Below are 16446 nucleotides of genomic sequence, written 5' to 3' on the forward strand. Positions count from 1 at the left end.
TAAATTTAGACATATGTTTTAAATATTTCAATGGAGCCATATTATCAGTTTCCATGATGCTGAATTTGCCCCTGTGATTTGGTTTCTAATGATACTTGGAAATCTTTGGAACAATTCAAGGAGAGGAATGATTGGAGAAAAGTGGGCACCTTTCCAATAGTGGAAATGTGAAGGGAAGTCGAATGGCAGGGGTTAAATGGCTATTAGACATTCTGCCTTTCTTTGAAAGATGCAAGCCCGCAATGAAGTTAACTGTGAGATTTCCTTTATAATCAGGAGGATGAGGAGGTGAGGAGGATGAGCAGGTGAGGAGAGTACTTTAAAGTATTCCTATGCCATCATCAGACCCACGGTAAAGTGATCCAAGCTCCAGGCAAGGAGGAAGAGTCATCCCAAATTCTCTAAAGATGACTTACAGTCCTTAAGTTTAATGAGAAACAGTATGAACCAGCAGTCACCTGGCCAGAATCTCAGCTCTGCCAGTTACTAGATGGATCACTTGGGCGAATTACTCTATTCCTCTGTCTCTTGGATTCCTCATGTTTAAAATGAGATTACTAATAAGACCCATCTCACTGGGTTGTTCTGAGGAGTCAGTGAAATGATGCATACCATAAGTGCTTAACAGATGTAGGGTTCTTCTCATCTTTCTTCTTTTTTATAAGGTTTTCAAATTTTTCTTTGTTACCTCCGATAATATCTCTTTCCTTAGAAATCTATCTATTTCGCCTAGATTGTCAAATATATTAACATCAAATGGAATAGAGAAATGTATATATTGTTTAAACACTGTGCATTTATCTTTTCCTTTTCCAATTTTATTTATTTTTCTGTTAATGAATTCACCAGAAAAACAAAACAAAACAAAACAAATGAACAAACAGAACAAAACAAAAACAAACTCATAGAAGCAAACAACAGATTGGTGGTTACCAGAGGGGAAGCGGGGTAGAAATGAGCAAATGGGGTCAACTATACAGCGACGGGTGGAAACTAGACTTTTGGCAGGAAGCACACTGTGTAGTGTATACAAATGCCAAATTATGGTGTTATACATCTGAAAACTACGTACTGTTTATAAACTAAAATAGAAAATTATCTCAGTTAAAAAAATATATGAATTGTCTTTCTTCTTATTTTTTTGAGGAAGATTAGCCCTGAGCTAACATCTGCTGCCAATCCTCCTCTTTTTGCTGCGGAAGACTGGCCCTGAGCTAACATTTGTGCCCGCTTTCCTCTATTTTATGTGGGATGCCTGCCACAGCATGGCTTTCCAAGCGGTGCTTAGGTCTGCACTTGGGATCTGAACCAGCGAATCCCAGGCCATGGAAGTGGAACGTGTGAACTTAACCACTGCGCCACAGGGCCAGCCCCAATTTCTTAGCTTTTATACTACATTATAGTTATATAAGATGTTATCATTGGGGGAAGATTGATGAAGGGTGCAAAGGACTTCTCTGTACTATTTTTGCAACTTCTTATGAGTCTATAATTATTTCAAAAGAAAAAGTAAAAAAAGAGAAACCAATAAGAAAAAAATAGCCAAAGCCTTACAAATATGTTTCTATCCTTTGATTCTGAAATATTTCTTCTAGAAATTTACAGTAATGTAGCAGATATACACCCAAGTATGTTCCTCATATAATTACTTACAATACCGAAAAGTTAAAAAATATCCTTAATGTCCAACAATAGGGGAGTTGGTAAATAAATGGTGGTATATTATTAAAAATAATGGTGGAGATGTATATTTAACAACACGAAGGACATTCACGATTAAGTGAATATAGAAACTTATAAGCTATATGAGCCCAGGTTATTTAAGAATGATACACAGATATATAATACTGAGACTAGAAGAATGTATGCCAAAATTTCAGCAACAGTTATTTCTGGCCACTGGACTTATTAGTTGATTTTAATTTTTTCATTTTGTTCATGTGTATTTTTGATTTTTCTACAGTGAATTTATGTTACTGCTGTAATAAATTTTTCAAAGATAATGAAAATAGCTTAAATCGTTATAGATTTACTAAAACATTTACAACAGGGGAAGTTAAATCCTATAACACTAATAGCAGATGCATTGCAATTGCTAAGATAGCTGTTAAAAAAAAATAAGTTGCAAAGCTCTGAAACTGCTGTGAGAAGATGTTAATCCATAGCAGATCCTGCGCCTGACCAAAGAGGGTTGTGATCAGTCACTTCACTCCTAACTGGTCTTCCTCCTTTTCCTTTACTGTTTCCTTTCTGATGAAATCCGTAAATATTTTGATTCAAAACCAGGAGCAGGATATAACCTTAATTCCTATTAAATTCAGGGCAAGTCTGTGCAAAAGCTGACAATCTGCCTAGGCTATTGGGTAATCACAATCTTGTACTTTCGATCACAGGTGGGAAAGTTGCAAAACTCAGTAATTCCCTAAAGGTCTCTCTCCATAGGTAGGTCTTCTAGGATGCTACGAAACACACGAGAAACAAATGTCCTCCTTTTTTTAAGTAAAGAATTAGAACTATTTTCCTATAACTAACAGTAAAGGACCTTTGTCAAATCAACTAGACATTTTCTGGGCCCTGTGATGGTGCTAATTATATATTAATTATATAATATTATATGTTCTTTACTCACTTGTCCTTATAAATTGTCTCTTTCCTCCATATAGTCTCTGTTCCATGGTGCAGGAACAATGCCTGTGTTGTTCTTTGTGCCTCACGCAAGCAAGTGCTTAATAAATATTTGCTGAGTGATGAGGATGACTCATCTGTGTTTGGAATTCTCACCGCATTCCTAGGGAGAAAGCCTGGGACTTGGAATGCTTTGGAAACTCACCTCTATCACTAACAGCTCCGTGACCCCATGTGTTCAATAGCTCTACGCCCACCCATAAAAGTGCTATCAGTAATGTGTACTTTTCAGGCTTGCCGTAAGAAATAAACTTCCTAATATGTGTTGGCAGCACTTAGAACAGTGTCTGGTGCTTAGAAGTTGCTTGAGAGATATTAGTTGACAATATCTGAATTCCTCTTTTTGTCTGGCTGCAATTTATCTCTTTCTGCCATTGTTTCTGACTTACTATAGTGGTAAAGAGAATAAACTCTGGAGTCAGAAAGCCTGTGCCATCTTATTAAATAAGAATGTGACCTAGAGCAATTTGATTACACATTCTATACTTGGAGTTCTCATCTGTAAAATGGGGGTGATAGGAATAATAGAACTTACTCCGTAGTATCATCGTGAGCACACACTGAGAAGATGCTAATAAAATGCTTCAAAGAGGGTGACACACAGTAAGTGCTCAGTAAAGGTTAGCCATTATCTTCTTCCCAGACCTCTTATTATCTATCGTGTTGAATCTAAAGTATAGTTTAAAACTGAGCCCAACTCCTGGCTTCTTTTCTTGAAGGAGTTAGTCATTCCAGTTGGGCCATCATCTGACTGTCAGGTCACGGAATAGCTGCCCAGAGGCTTCTGTGGTCTTGGGTACCGCAGCTCCCTGCACAACTTTAAGAGGGGATGGGGTTGGCCATTATGTTAGAATAAACAGTAACAATTAACATTAAATTGTGCCAGATGCTGTGCAAAAAACTATAAACCTATTATTACCCACATCTTAGCAGATGAGGAAACAGAGGCTTAGAGAGGTTTTGTTTTGCCCCAGCTAGTGCTTGGGGAAGTCAGGGACTTTTGTGTAGGCAGTCTACAATTTTAACCTTCAAGTCATCCCATTTGCTGCATTTATCATATTAAAAAAGAGGCTATTTTAATCAATACCTTATTGCAACTTTGATCGCCGGTTTGTATCTTTAGTTCCATTCAGTGGAGTCCAAACCTTGGAAACATAAGCAGCTTTCACACAGTAACATCAGGTTAATCTACAAGAAACAAAAAGGCTAATAAACCTGAAACACAATGGGAGGGAGGATAGGGGGTGCTTCTTTTTTACATACAATAATGAAAATAAAAAACTAATAAAGGCTAGTCAATATATTTGGATAAAAATTCCTTTGGTTTTTAATAACAAATGGAGAATCTACAAATATAACCAGAACTGTTATCTCATTTTGTTTTCATGCCCAATTTATGACTGAATTAACTTTTCAGATAGAATTCTAAAATGCATTCATCCTGCTAGGTCTAGTTCTTCCTTTTGCAGTATCATCTTTGTGGCGATCAGCTATGGTCAGACAAGGCATAGAGGAGTATAGTTGCTGAAGAAGAGGGCTCAGGTGGTGGACAGTTCACCTCTCAAGGTCACTCTCCAGCCTCACCCACTCCTTGCTCCTTGCTTGGGGCTAAAAATGGCTTGGATTTTAAACCAACGTCAGCATTATCTAATGAAATTTTAAATGTGCTCTCTTTTTCTCAGTAATTTCACATTTAGAAGTTTATTCAAGAGAAATGCCTACAAAATATGCAAAGATATATACAAAGGCATTTACTGTTACATTGTTTGCAATTGAAGATAAATGATGCTAACCTAATCCATCAGGAAGGGACTCCTTATATGTATACCATAATGTAGTCATACAGAGGAACGCATAGGTAGAGTTGTATGTATTGACATGGATATAATAGAACAGAGGAGATTGTAGGCAGTGCTCATAATACTCATAATATTATAGGAGGGTGTAAGGATAGGGCAAAGTCAAATGCATATAGGGGCCACACTGGTCAGATAGGGACTATGACAACCTCGAGAGCACACCCTATGTGAAAGCAACTCGCCCCACTCAGCTTCAGCTAATCATTGCTAATGGGGTGACCAATCTTTGGATTTTCCAAGAAAAGCTTTAAATCATGGTACTCTTCACGCTACTTTGTGTAGTCTATTTACTTCTCTGCCACCTTCAAAGCTCCATGAAAATATCTCAGTTACGGGAACCTCTTAATTTTTGTTTTGTGGCAACTAATAGAAATGTTTTAATAAAATATATTGTATGTGGTCATTCTCTGAACTGGATCTGTCACTGCATATCAACCTCTAAAACACTCTTAGCAATGGCTGTCTGGAGAATTGCATTATGGGCCAATATCAGAGTATGGCCTTCTACTCTTTATACATTGCTTTATGTTTGAGGGGTTTTTCTTTGACTATGGCAAGAACCAATTTATTGGTCAAGGTGAGGGGGGAGGAGCGTACACCCATGAGCTACAGTTCAGGTCTCCCTAGTGATCTAGAAATCCATATCCTCGACTAGCTTCTGGAAGTAGGCTTTGTACTGGTCTGAGGGGAGGGAGAGCGGGTGGCTGTTGGAAATATGCAGGTCCATGACGTTCTTTGTTGAGAAGGCATCCCCTAACTGGGCCCTGTCTAGTATGGCCCTGAGGCACATGGGAACAACCTTGATCATCATAAGCCTCTTGATCCACGGCTTGTCCGGTGACCACAACTCCCTCATAGAGAATCATAGGGTATAGTGTGAAGGGTGTCCACTCCCTTCGATGGAGACCATCAGATCTGCCATGAAGGGCCCCAGGTGGAACATGTCTCCTTTCTTGCTCTTGGGGACCTCACCATCAGCCCGTGATCACTGTCAGGGAAGATCTCCTCATCCACAGCCCAGTGTGTGTGGCAGTGCCCCAGCCTCTGGGCACAGAGCCGCTGACTAGCTCTCCACAGAGTGGTAGAAGGTGGTCACCTCAAACTCCCACTCTGAGCAGGGACAGCAGTGATGTGAAAGGTGAGAAAGATTGAGAGAGTTTAAGGGGGCCAGCCTATCACCCCGGTGCCCAGCGCCAGCCTCTCTCATTCATAGCTGGCACTCACCTTCCTCAGGCATCAACAGCCACTTCAGTGGGTTTTCAGGCAGTTCCAAATTTGGGTAGGGAGCAGTAAGGGGCTAAACTGGGGCTCAGCAAGAGCTGAGGTGTGTGCTCAGGGGCCATAGCCAGGCTCAAGGGCCCCTGATCTGGGAGTGGGGCCAAGACCATGTCACTCAGTAACTCCTCTAGAATGTTTTCCTGAGTATCAGAAGTACCGCATCTGCCACTGGGGTCTAGAGAGCTATCTGGCTCAGGAGAGTCCCCAACTTCTGAGGTCACAAACTCGTAGATCTTGTGCAGGTTGTGGGGGTCGTTGCTCCATCCTCGGCTACACACAACACTTCCTTCCACTTCAGGGTGGACCGGAAACTCTTCTTCTGGGTCAGTAGGTTGGTCTTATCCTTCCCAGTGTGTAGGCACTGTTGGCCTCAGCCCAGGCTTGGAAGATAACGAAGGCTCCGCTGGGCATCCTGCCGCAAGCCAAGCCGTGCTTTCAAGGGAGGCAGAAGCACTTGCAGCTCCAGTCCAGCCAGGCCATGCCCTCCAGCTGTCCCGAGTCTGGTTGTGACACCAGCCAATGTAGAATCCGAGGCTTTTGGGTTCCCATGGACCAGGCTGAGGCACATGGGGTGCTGGGGCCCACCCCGTCTTTGGGCTCCCAGGAGTTCTCAAACCCGCAGTTGTACACCCCCCTTCCCGTCAGCCACACTTTAGAGTGATGGGGCTTCTTTTCTATCTACTGTTTTTATAATAAAAAAATACAAATACACAAAACACACTTACACTGGCCTTCTGCTAGGAAAGGCTGAACTAAAGTGAGTTTCCAGACTATTTCAGACTAGAACCAGTTCCAGGATTTTGGCCTAGGTTTGGTTTTGTTACTGATCTCAAGAATCTTGAGTTTGGTGGACACCCCTGGGCTCATCTAGTTAATATTAATATTTTGAACTAGGCTGTCTGCAGCCTTGAGCTACTTCTGGCCATGTTGGACCATCTGAGTCCCTGGGGGCAGAAGCAGCATTTTAAGGGTGTTGGGAGAGAACAATCATATCTCTCATTTCCATGGTGTACCCCGAGCTTGTGGAAAAATGAATAGCTAAGTGATCATCATTCATTCACTCAGTCATTCAACAAAGATGTTTTGAGGTTTTACGATGTACCTGGTCTTGTGTCAGGCCCTGATGATGTTGAGATACTTTCAAAAAACTCCTGGCTTTGGAGGTGACACCAAAGTAAAGAGAATACTACAAAATAGTGTGAAAAGTAGTGTGATGAGGGTCAGAAACACGGTGCCTTGGGAGACCCCATTGGAGGTCAGGATTGGGTAGGGAGCAGAGGTGGCACCTGGGCAGAGTTTTGAGGGATGAGCAGGAGAGGTAGCCTGGTAAAGAAATAGAGTGGGCATTCCAGGCAGAGACTCACAGGTGCAAAGGCATGAAGGCAGGAGAGGACCTGGGGCCTTCTGGGAATGGCCGGTGCTCTATAGAGCCTGAGTGCCAAGTTCCTAGTTGGGAGCATCAGGCTTTGGGACTGGAATGGGGGTGGCCACTTGATCACAAGTGTTTGACTAAGCAGCCAGGACCTCTGGGCTCCATGCTAAAAGCACCTGAGAGCCAAGGACAGCTTTTAAGCTCGGGAGATTTGGGTCAGTTTTATATATTTACCTCAACAAATAATTTCGCCCTGAGTTTTCATTTTATGTTTCCTTGATTCTATGAACCATGGGGGAGAAATACTTTAAGTGAAAAGAAACAGTAACTTGTTAAAAAAAAAAAAAACTCTACAAAATGATGGCTGAGAAACCGGAGTGTCTAAGTTTTATACCTTCCTGTGCTGCTTGATTTTAGAGACATTTTATGACATGTCATACACAGCCTGGAAGTTAATTAAGCCATCGACTTGGAAGGTTGCTGGTAAATTCCAAGCCAGTTTCGAGGGTGTGTATGTGTTCTGTGTGGGGAGCTGGCTAAAAGCATCCATAGCATTATGATAATCCCCACTGAATATGGCCAGGTTTCCAACTGGCAATTCATCCCATTCCTGGCATCATTACTCACTAAGGGCCTTGCTTCCCCGGAAAGATGGGTGAATACTCAATTAATATGAAGAGAATAAACATGTTCAATTTGGTAAGAACTTGATTTCCTGTCTCACAAGGCGAAAGGGAAAAGCTGGTGGTTTTTGAGAGGGGAAGGAGGGAGGGGAGGGAGGAGCAGCCTTGGGTGACTGGAGACGCTGTGCAAGCCCCACGATTGCTGTCGAGGTGGTTTTTCACCCCTGGAGCAGGGTGATCTCATTTGCTGCTGCATACGCATTCATCCCCGGTTTTCTGGTCTTTTCGCCATGAGGACACGTGTCTATGCTGAATGTGTAAGTGTGCCCCAGGGAGACTGTGAGGCTTTTAGAGACAGACTAAGCAGGATTCAGATTCTCCTCTGCAATTTACTTGGCTGTGAGAGACTGGGAAAGTTGCTTACCCTACCTGATCTGATTTCAGAATGCCTACCTGGCATGGGCATTTGTGACAATGAAATGAGATGAGATATTTATGTACAGTGGCTGGTACACAATTGATGTTCAATAAATGCTAATTTCTTTCCCAACCCTGGACCGAAGCTACCTTTAATTGGTTTCCATGGGAATTGACTCTCATGTTTACTTCTCACCAGTAAGGAAACATTATTTAGGGAGGTGGGAACTTGGGTAACAGAGTGACCTGCATTCCAGTCCCGGTGTTATGACTCACTTTGGACAAGTGACGTAATACTTATGAGACTCAGGTTCCTTCTCTATAAAATGGGAACAGCAATGCCCAATAGTTCCTGTACCTTCCACAGTCATTACAAGGACTCAATGAAGTAAGGCAGGGCTCTCAAACTTTAGAATCACCCAGAGAACTTGTTAAAACAGATTGCTGGATTCCATCCTCAGGGGTTCTGAGTCAATAAGTCTGGGGTGGAGCCTGAGAATTTGCATTTCTAGTCAATTCTCAGGCAATGATGTTGCGGTGGTCCCAGGCCCCACTTCAAGAACAGCACCTGGCTCACCGTGAACACCAGATGGATGTGAGCTACTGTTACCCTTTGTCTTCTGGGGCAGGGGGAATATTGTAGACAGCACTCCCTTGGCTATAATTCTAATTTTAGGGTCCTTATTTTGGCTATGTCAAATAATTGCTTAATTTTCAGTTTCTATAGAACTGACATAAGCAGAGGGCAGGAGGAATTCAGTGTTCTGGGGGTTAGATTCCGCAAGTCATTTCTACTGAGGAAATCTGTAGGACCCAGACACAGGAATGAGGGGCCCAGAGTGACCAGGTCCCAATGCAATTTTATCAGCCTGGCTTCCTTAAAGTATGCCTGGATTCAAAAACAAATTTCTGGAACACGGTCCTCTTGTACAAGACTCTCTAGAGATGTTGAGGGCATGTTTTGGGGGAAATTGGGGGAAATGACAGGAGACTTCCATAGGCCAGAGTCTCCTTCGGCAACTTGTAAAAGCCCCACTGTCCCCAGGGTCTTTAAGTATGTGAAGGATGGATCTTCCCACTGAGGAAATCATAGGCCCTGACACTTCTATTTTAGAAGGTGGATGGCAGAGATAAGGGGCACAGTGACACCTCTGCCACTTAACGAGCAGTCTGAATTACAGATCTAAAATTAACAGCCTCTCCTCCTCCCTTCCTCCCACCCACCCAATACTTTAACTCTCCTTTGTCACTGTTTCTGAGAGCAACTGAGCTGCAAGAAATGCTACTGGGATGTGCAAACCCTTCAAACACAACCAGGGATGGGATTCAGTGTTGCATTGGGGCTAAGAGTCCAGGTTCTGGGCTCAGACAGACAGGGCCCATCTCCTCACTTCCTGGTTTGGAGAGTGTGACCTCAGCAAGTGACCTTCTAAACTTCCATTTTCTTATCTAAATTGAGGGCAGTAATAGTACCTATTTCAAAGGATTCTTGTGAGGGTTAATTAGATAAGCATGTGAGGACTCAATAAATGATGGCTATTGTTACTGTGGGGGGATTTTTAAGAGTTTAGGGCTGGGACCAACTCCTGCAGGCTCCCCTCCGAGCTGTCACTTCCCCAGAATTATCCAGCAATGTTCAGTTGGTTTGTGGGGCCTAGATTTCCCATTTTCCCTAGTTTGTGTAGTTTTGGACTGAATGAGAAGGGAGAAGCTTTTTGCACGGGTCCTGGGGAAATGAAAGGGGGCACAGGGACAGTGGAAGGTCTGTGAGGAGTTTGACCCTACCTGACCCCAAGAACTGATTCTCAGCCCCTGTGAGGTGGGGGTTAGAGCCATAAGCTGAAGGCTCTGTTCTCCCTAGATGATGCAGGACATTTAGTGGCTCAGAGGCCAAGGTGACAAAATGCCGAGTTTGGGAAAGGGCTAACATATGGCACCAGGAGCACAGTGAGAACCTAAGGGAACTCAAGACTATTTCACTTCGAAGGGTTCGAGGTCCTAGGAGGCAGGATCCTGATCCTGGGCAGCAAAGCAGTGTTTTAATAGAGGCCACAGCATCTGTGGGGATGACAAGGTAATTCCCACAGGGACTTGTGGGTGGGTAGTAAATATTAAGGAAAAAAATGAGGAGATTGTTCCTGAGGTTCTCTCTTTAGGTGGGGAGAAATCCTTAAATAATGGGGGTGGGAGGGACTGCAGTTACATGGGTGGGAGCAGATGAGGCCTGGGGACACGTGGGCGATGTAGCTGAAGCCTGTTGTGGAGAGCCGGGCACACGGTAAGCATCTAGAAAGTGGTCATTATTACTGACCAGCTATTCCCTGACCCCCAGACCACCTGCCCACAGGACTGGGCAATCTCTGTGGCAAGGATGGAAGGAAACGAGAGCTCTCAGCCCCTCCTTCCATGGACTCTTGGAAGAATGCAGAGTGGGATGTTAACTCTATTCCAGGTCTATTTTCTCCAGTAGAAGCATGAAGTATCTACTTTTGAGAGGAAAAAGTAACTCTGCTTCAGGTACTAGGAAATAGTCATGATCCTGGCTGGCTTTGCTGAGCACTAGATAGGAGTCCGAAGACCTGGTTCAAGTCCCAGCTCCTTTACCTTTGAGCTGAAGGCTATAGGCTAATTATTGAACTTCCTCACCTGTAAAATGGGGACAAAACTGCCTCCTTACCACCAGATAATAAATGCAAAAATGTTTTGTAAACTGTAAAGTTCTGTTAAGGGAATTAAGGAAAATGTTTTTGGCATGGCTGACGATGAGGTCTCCTAAGGCTAGCGACACTCATCCAAGGGATGGTCCCTTATTCCAAAATGAAGACCAGTGAGGGAGTTCAGGCCTGAAGCCAGGTGAGGGATGGGGAGGTATTTTGTAATATGCCTGGGTGCTCACTATCTACTCCTGAGGCTGGTCCAGAGGACATGAGCCTAATAATCTCATCAGAAGGCATCACTGGACCAATCCTGAGGATGTGACAGGTGCCCCTCCCCTCTCCACTGCTGTGGTCATTTATCACTGTCTCCCTTCCAGACTGTGAACTTCTAGATCAAGGATCATGTTCTCCTCTCTCTGTTGTACAGCCCCTAGCACAGGGCCTTCCACACAGTGGGGATTCCGTCAGGGTTTGCAGAGTGATTCAATGAGTGAGTGGGTGGGAGGATGTATTTTCTCTTTTTGGATCATGGTCTTCATCTAAATTCTGCACACTTACTCTTACTCTTATTGTCACATCTCTTCTCTTTCTAGAATGTCCTTAAAGTAATCCACAGCTCTGGGAGACAAACATGTGGGGAAACACAAATACTTGAGTCTAAAACACAGAAAAACTTGAGAAAGAACAATATGAATTGGGGGCTGTCCCAGTGGCGTAGTGGTTAAATTCATGCGCTCCCATGTGCTCTGTTTTGGTGTCCTGGGGTTCGCAGGTTCAGATCCCAGGTGTGGACCTACACACCACTCATGAAGCCATGCTGTGGCAGCACCCACATACAAAACAGAGGAGGACTGGCATAGATGTTAGATCAGCGACAGTCTTCCTCAAGTGAAAAGAGAAAGATTGGCAACAGATATTAGTTCAGGGCCAATCTTCCTCACCAAAAAAAAAAAAAGTGTATCTCAGAATGTAAGGTTTCAGAGGGCAGAAACCATGACTTTTCTCTTCCTCACCACAAAAAAAGAATATGAATTGCTTTCCTTTCTGAGCTATTTGTGCCTTGGGGATCAACTTTGGGGAAGAAAGGAGACATGGGAATTGGTCACTGGAGGTGAGATGGGGGCAACAAGCAAATTTGTTGGAGAATTTGTCTGTCTCGGCACAACAAGACCATTCTGTGTCTTAAAGGAGATGTGGATTCTGGAGACTTCCCACCCTGGAAAAAATTGCTTTTTTAAAAAGGACGGGGAACTCATAAAATAAATCTGGCAATAGATGTCATGTTGTTAGGGTTGAAACAGGTAATTTGTGTGTTTTCTGAATGCTGCTATGATCCTAAGCTGGGGAACTTCTTGATTTTGTGTTGGTTTCCATTGTTGCTCCCATGGCTTCTTAGGAATAGTGACAACAACTATGTCAATGAGGACAGTGCTCTTTTTCTGAGGGTTTGTTCGACACTGCCCCTTGCACGCTTTGTCTCATTTTCCCACAACAACTCTAGAAGGTTGGTTATAATCTGGACCCCATTTTACAGATGAGGAAACTGAGGCTCAGAGGACTTAAGTGATTTCTTCAAGGTGCCAGAATCAGTCATCTTAATTTGAACCTTGTTTGAATTCAGGCCTGATAACTATGCCCACACCCTCCTCCACTCCTTAAACTGCCCCCTTTGAAAAATATAAGGTGGAGTTTATGGTAAGACTGTACAGACCTGCCTCTAAAGTATTTTCTAAGCAGCTCAAATAAAGCCCTTCAAAATACAGATTGTGTATTTCTGTGACAAGAAATCCTCCTTGTCCCCAGCACCTCCCTTCAATGGCTTTTTCACAGACTGCCCCAGGGTTCAGCCTGCAGCCTGGGGGAGAAAATGGACAGCAAAACAAGAAAACAGAAGACCCCAAGGCCTGTAACTGATCATGAACAAAACACGCTTCCTCAGCCTCACAAACTGTCAGTCTGATTCTCTTTGTTCTAAAAGCTCTGGTTCCACAGAGCATCAATTTCCCCTAATAATGAGCTTTTTTATTCTTCATCTCATAATATAACCCAGTCTTGAGGATTCTTACCATCTCTGTTGCTCATGCAGGATGAGACACACGCACAGTGAGTTTGTCACTTCTGTTATTTTCCTTTCCCGTCACACATGATTCCCACCCCAGGGCAAGCAGGGGCTCTGAGCAGCGTCCCCCCTTTTCCTCCACTCCTCTGCCTCCCACACGGCCATGCACAGCTCTTTGAGCTCTCTGCAGAGCATTGTCTGCTCCCCCATGAATAAACTCATCTTTCTTTTTTTCCCACCCCTCTTTGGTGACTCTTGTGTCAGCCGGTGTGCTGGGAGCACTCCCCCATGGGGCCCAGTATTTTTGGCTGGTTGCATGTTTGAGCTAATATTTATCGTGCATGAACTCTGCTCCAGGCTCACTCTGAGAGCTTTGAACAGAGTATCTCGTTTGCAACATCCTGATGATATGGTTCCCTGTGGTAAACCCACTGTAAAGACGAGGAATTGAAACACAAGGAGATGTCCAAGGACGCACAGCCCTCTAACGGCTAGATTCTAGAGCCTAACTTCTTAACCAGCAGGATTCACTGGCTTGGGGTTGCTCTGGAAACTTCTATGTGAAAGTTCCACAGTGTTGAGAGTAATGTCTGGCTTTTGAAGTTCTGGGTCCACAGGGCCCTAGAGAATCAAGGTAGACGATAACCTCAGAAAGGTCAAGCCAAACATTAAGAGTAACTAGAGGGGTTTACAGAACACCCACAGACCATTTAAGATGACCAAAAACGGACCATGTTCTGCCTGAAAGGAGAGCACAGGAATGGTGGTGGGCACTGGCCCCCTGTACCTGCCTCCATCTGGCACCTCCTGCAAGCCGTCCTGCCGGTTGTCTGCATCTTCCCCACACTTTGCTCTCATCACAGCCATCCACCGATAGGCAGACAGCTCTTAGGATAGCAGTTGTCAAGGTTTCAGGTGGGTCAGGACCACTTACCTAAAATGCAGATTCTGGAAATTCTGATTCAGGAGGCTTGGGAGAGGGACCTAGGGTTTTTATTTTGACCAAACACCCCTGGTGATCCTAAATACTATGTCTCCAAGCCACTATTTAAAAGTGACCACTGCTTCTCAGACTGCAGCATTAGGACAAGGAAGCAAAAATTACCGGGTGGTCAGTGGCCTGACTGCCTCAAGCAGTCTCTCACAGATGGTCGAGAGCATAACTGTAATCCTGTGACCCCAGCGCCACTTGTCATTGCTCTTTACCTCTGCTGCTGGGGAGGATGCAGTTGAGGAGCTGTTCATCTTTATCTGCTGTGCTTCCTGTAGGAGCTCAATAATGTTTGCCATTATATTTTAATCTTCTTAAGGAGGATCAAGATTTTTATCTTTCGGTCTAAGATCTCCTACCAAGGGATTCCCTAAGCTTTGAATCCCTGTTTGGACCAAATGGAATGATCAGGAAAGAGTAGGGAAGAGATACTGCACTAAAGACAGGTTATGAAGACAGCTGCATGTTTAGGTGTAGACACAGCTGAGGTTGCCCCCAAACTTGGTTTCCTCTGATTAAATTGTGCTGTGCTGGAAGCCCCACCTTTGACAGGAGGCTTATTTTCCCAAGAAGAGGAGTGGCCACCCATCCCATCCCAGATATAATCTCGTGCGTGGCACTCCCTATTATTGTGCTCAATTTGCAGCCAATCCATCAACATCAAGTTGCCTTTAATCGCTAGCTCCACCAGGTTAGTAATAAATCTCTGAACAGGTCATTCTGATAGTTATTCGATTTTCCTTGGTCTATAGCATGCTTCTAAAACCAGAACTCTTCTGATGTCCACGTGGGCTATAGACTCTACTAGGGCAGGAAACACATCTATCACATCCATGTAAGATGTTCACAATAGGAGAAACTGGGTGAAGGGTATAGCAAGTCTCTGTATTATTTTTGTAACTTTTCTATGAATCTAAAGTTATTCCAAATTAAAAGTTTATTTAAAAAAAAAAGGTAAATGCTCACAGTCTATGTGCTTAACAAACCATTTGATCAGAGTCACCTTTTGAAAGTGTAAATCAGAGCCTATCAGAGTCTTTCTTAAAATCTATCAATGGCTTCCCACTGCCTTATGAATAAAATCCCAAATCCATACCAGGCCCTTGTGGACCAGTCCTGCTTGTATGTCCCACCTCATCTCCTGTCTGTCCCCTCCACCCTTGATCACTTCACTCCAGTCACACTGGCCTCCCTACAGTTTCTTGGCCTGCACCTTGAATTCCCCTCCTCCAGGTCTTTGCAGGGCTGGCTCCTCTGATATTTAGGGCTCTTCTCCAGCGCCTTCACGGCCCACCCGCTCTGATGTAGCTCCCTGCCTATCTGCCACTCTCCTTCACTTCACTCTGCTTTGTGTTCTTCAAAACACCTACACCATCGAGCAAGTGATTTAAATGACTTATTTGCTTATTATTTGTTTATTGTCTCTCCCTCCCAATGGGATGTCAGCTCCACGAGGACAGGGGTTTTATTGTTTATCACCGTACCCCAGGCACCTAGAGCAGTGCCTGGCACATAATAGGGGCTCTGGAATCATTTGCTGAATGAACAAAGGAGGGACACTTCATCCAGGACGCCTTCCTGACCCCTGGTCAGAGATGAGAACCCTCCTTTCAGCTTCCATGGCCTCCTGCACTTCTCTCTCCCACAGCCCTTGCGCTACAGGGTTGTAACTGTCCACTGACCCATCTGTTGACTTCACTTGGCCCTGAGCTTTGGTGGGTAGACGATGTCATTCACCTTGTACTTCTGCAGGAGGCACAATGCCTGGGAGAACACCGGCACTCAACAGTGGAACTCATTAGGGCCTGTGGCTGGGACACTCACTGGCTGACTTGGGGAGTCAGAGGTGAACCCTATTTTAGACAAAACCGTCACTGACCATTCATTCATCTTTTGCTAAGCAATGCTAATGTGAAGCAATTGTCAATGCTTAGCATTAGAATGCACCCAATACATGCTTTTTGAATGAATAAAGGACAGAATGGGAAAAAGCAGCCTGCCTATGGGACCTGAGAGGTAATTAGGAAATGGACTTCGAAATTCAGCCAGTATCTCTGTACTGCCCAAAGGGTGGGCTCCAAGGAAGAGTGAATGTGGGGCCTCATGTTCATTCCGTTTTACTATGTTGTATCTCCCATGTATTTCCTCGAGCCTCCTGTCAGTCACATTTCTCCAGGTAGAGTTGTCCTTGGCCATCCTGTCTTCCCTTCATTTCAGTCCCCCTTTCCTCACTCCTCCCCTCTGTTGCCGAGCCAGGGTCTTTTCCAAATTGCAAACCCACAGCTGCTACTTCAGCTCCCCCAGCAACCTCACTCAGCAGTCACCACAACATGCAGGGGACACCCAGGGCAAGGAACGTAACCCCTACTTGAGTGTCAGTCCTTCATCTTCTCTGATTTAAGCAAGAAACGCCATAGAACCACGGAAAGAGCGTGTAACTCGGAGTTAGACTAAATGAGTTTCAAAACCCTGTCTTCTAATAAGTGAGTGACCTTGGGCAGGAAA

The 16446-nt window shown here is 44.2% G+C and overlaps 1 pseudogene; it reads right to left on the reverse strand.

Moving 5' to 3' along the window:
* Window positions 1-5175: 5175 nt before the first annotated feature.
* LOC124241617 (interferon regulatory factor 3-like) lies at window positions 5176-6371 on the reverse strand (annotated as a pseudogene).
* Between the last annotated feature and the right edge of the window lie 10075 nt (window positions 6372-16446).

Source organism: Equus quagga, chromosome 7 (assembly GCF_021613505.1).
Source record: "Equus quagga isolate Etosha38 chromosome 7, UCLA_HA_Equagga_1.0, whole genome shotgun sequence".
Classification (NCBI taxonomy): domain Eukaryota; kingdom Metazoa; phylum Chordata; class Mammalia; order Perissodactyla; family Equidae; genus Equus; species Equus quagga.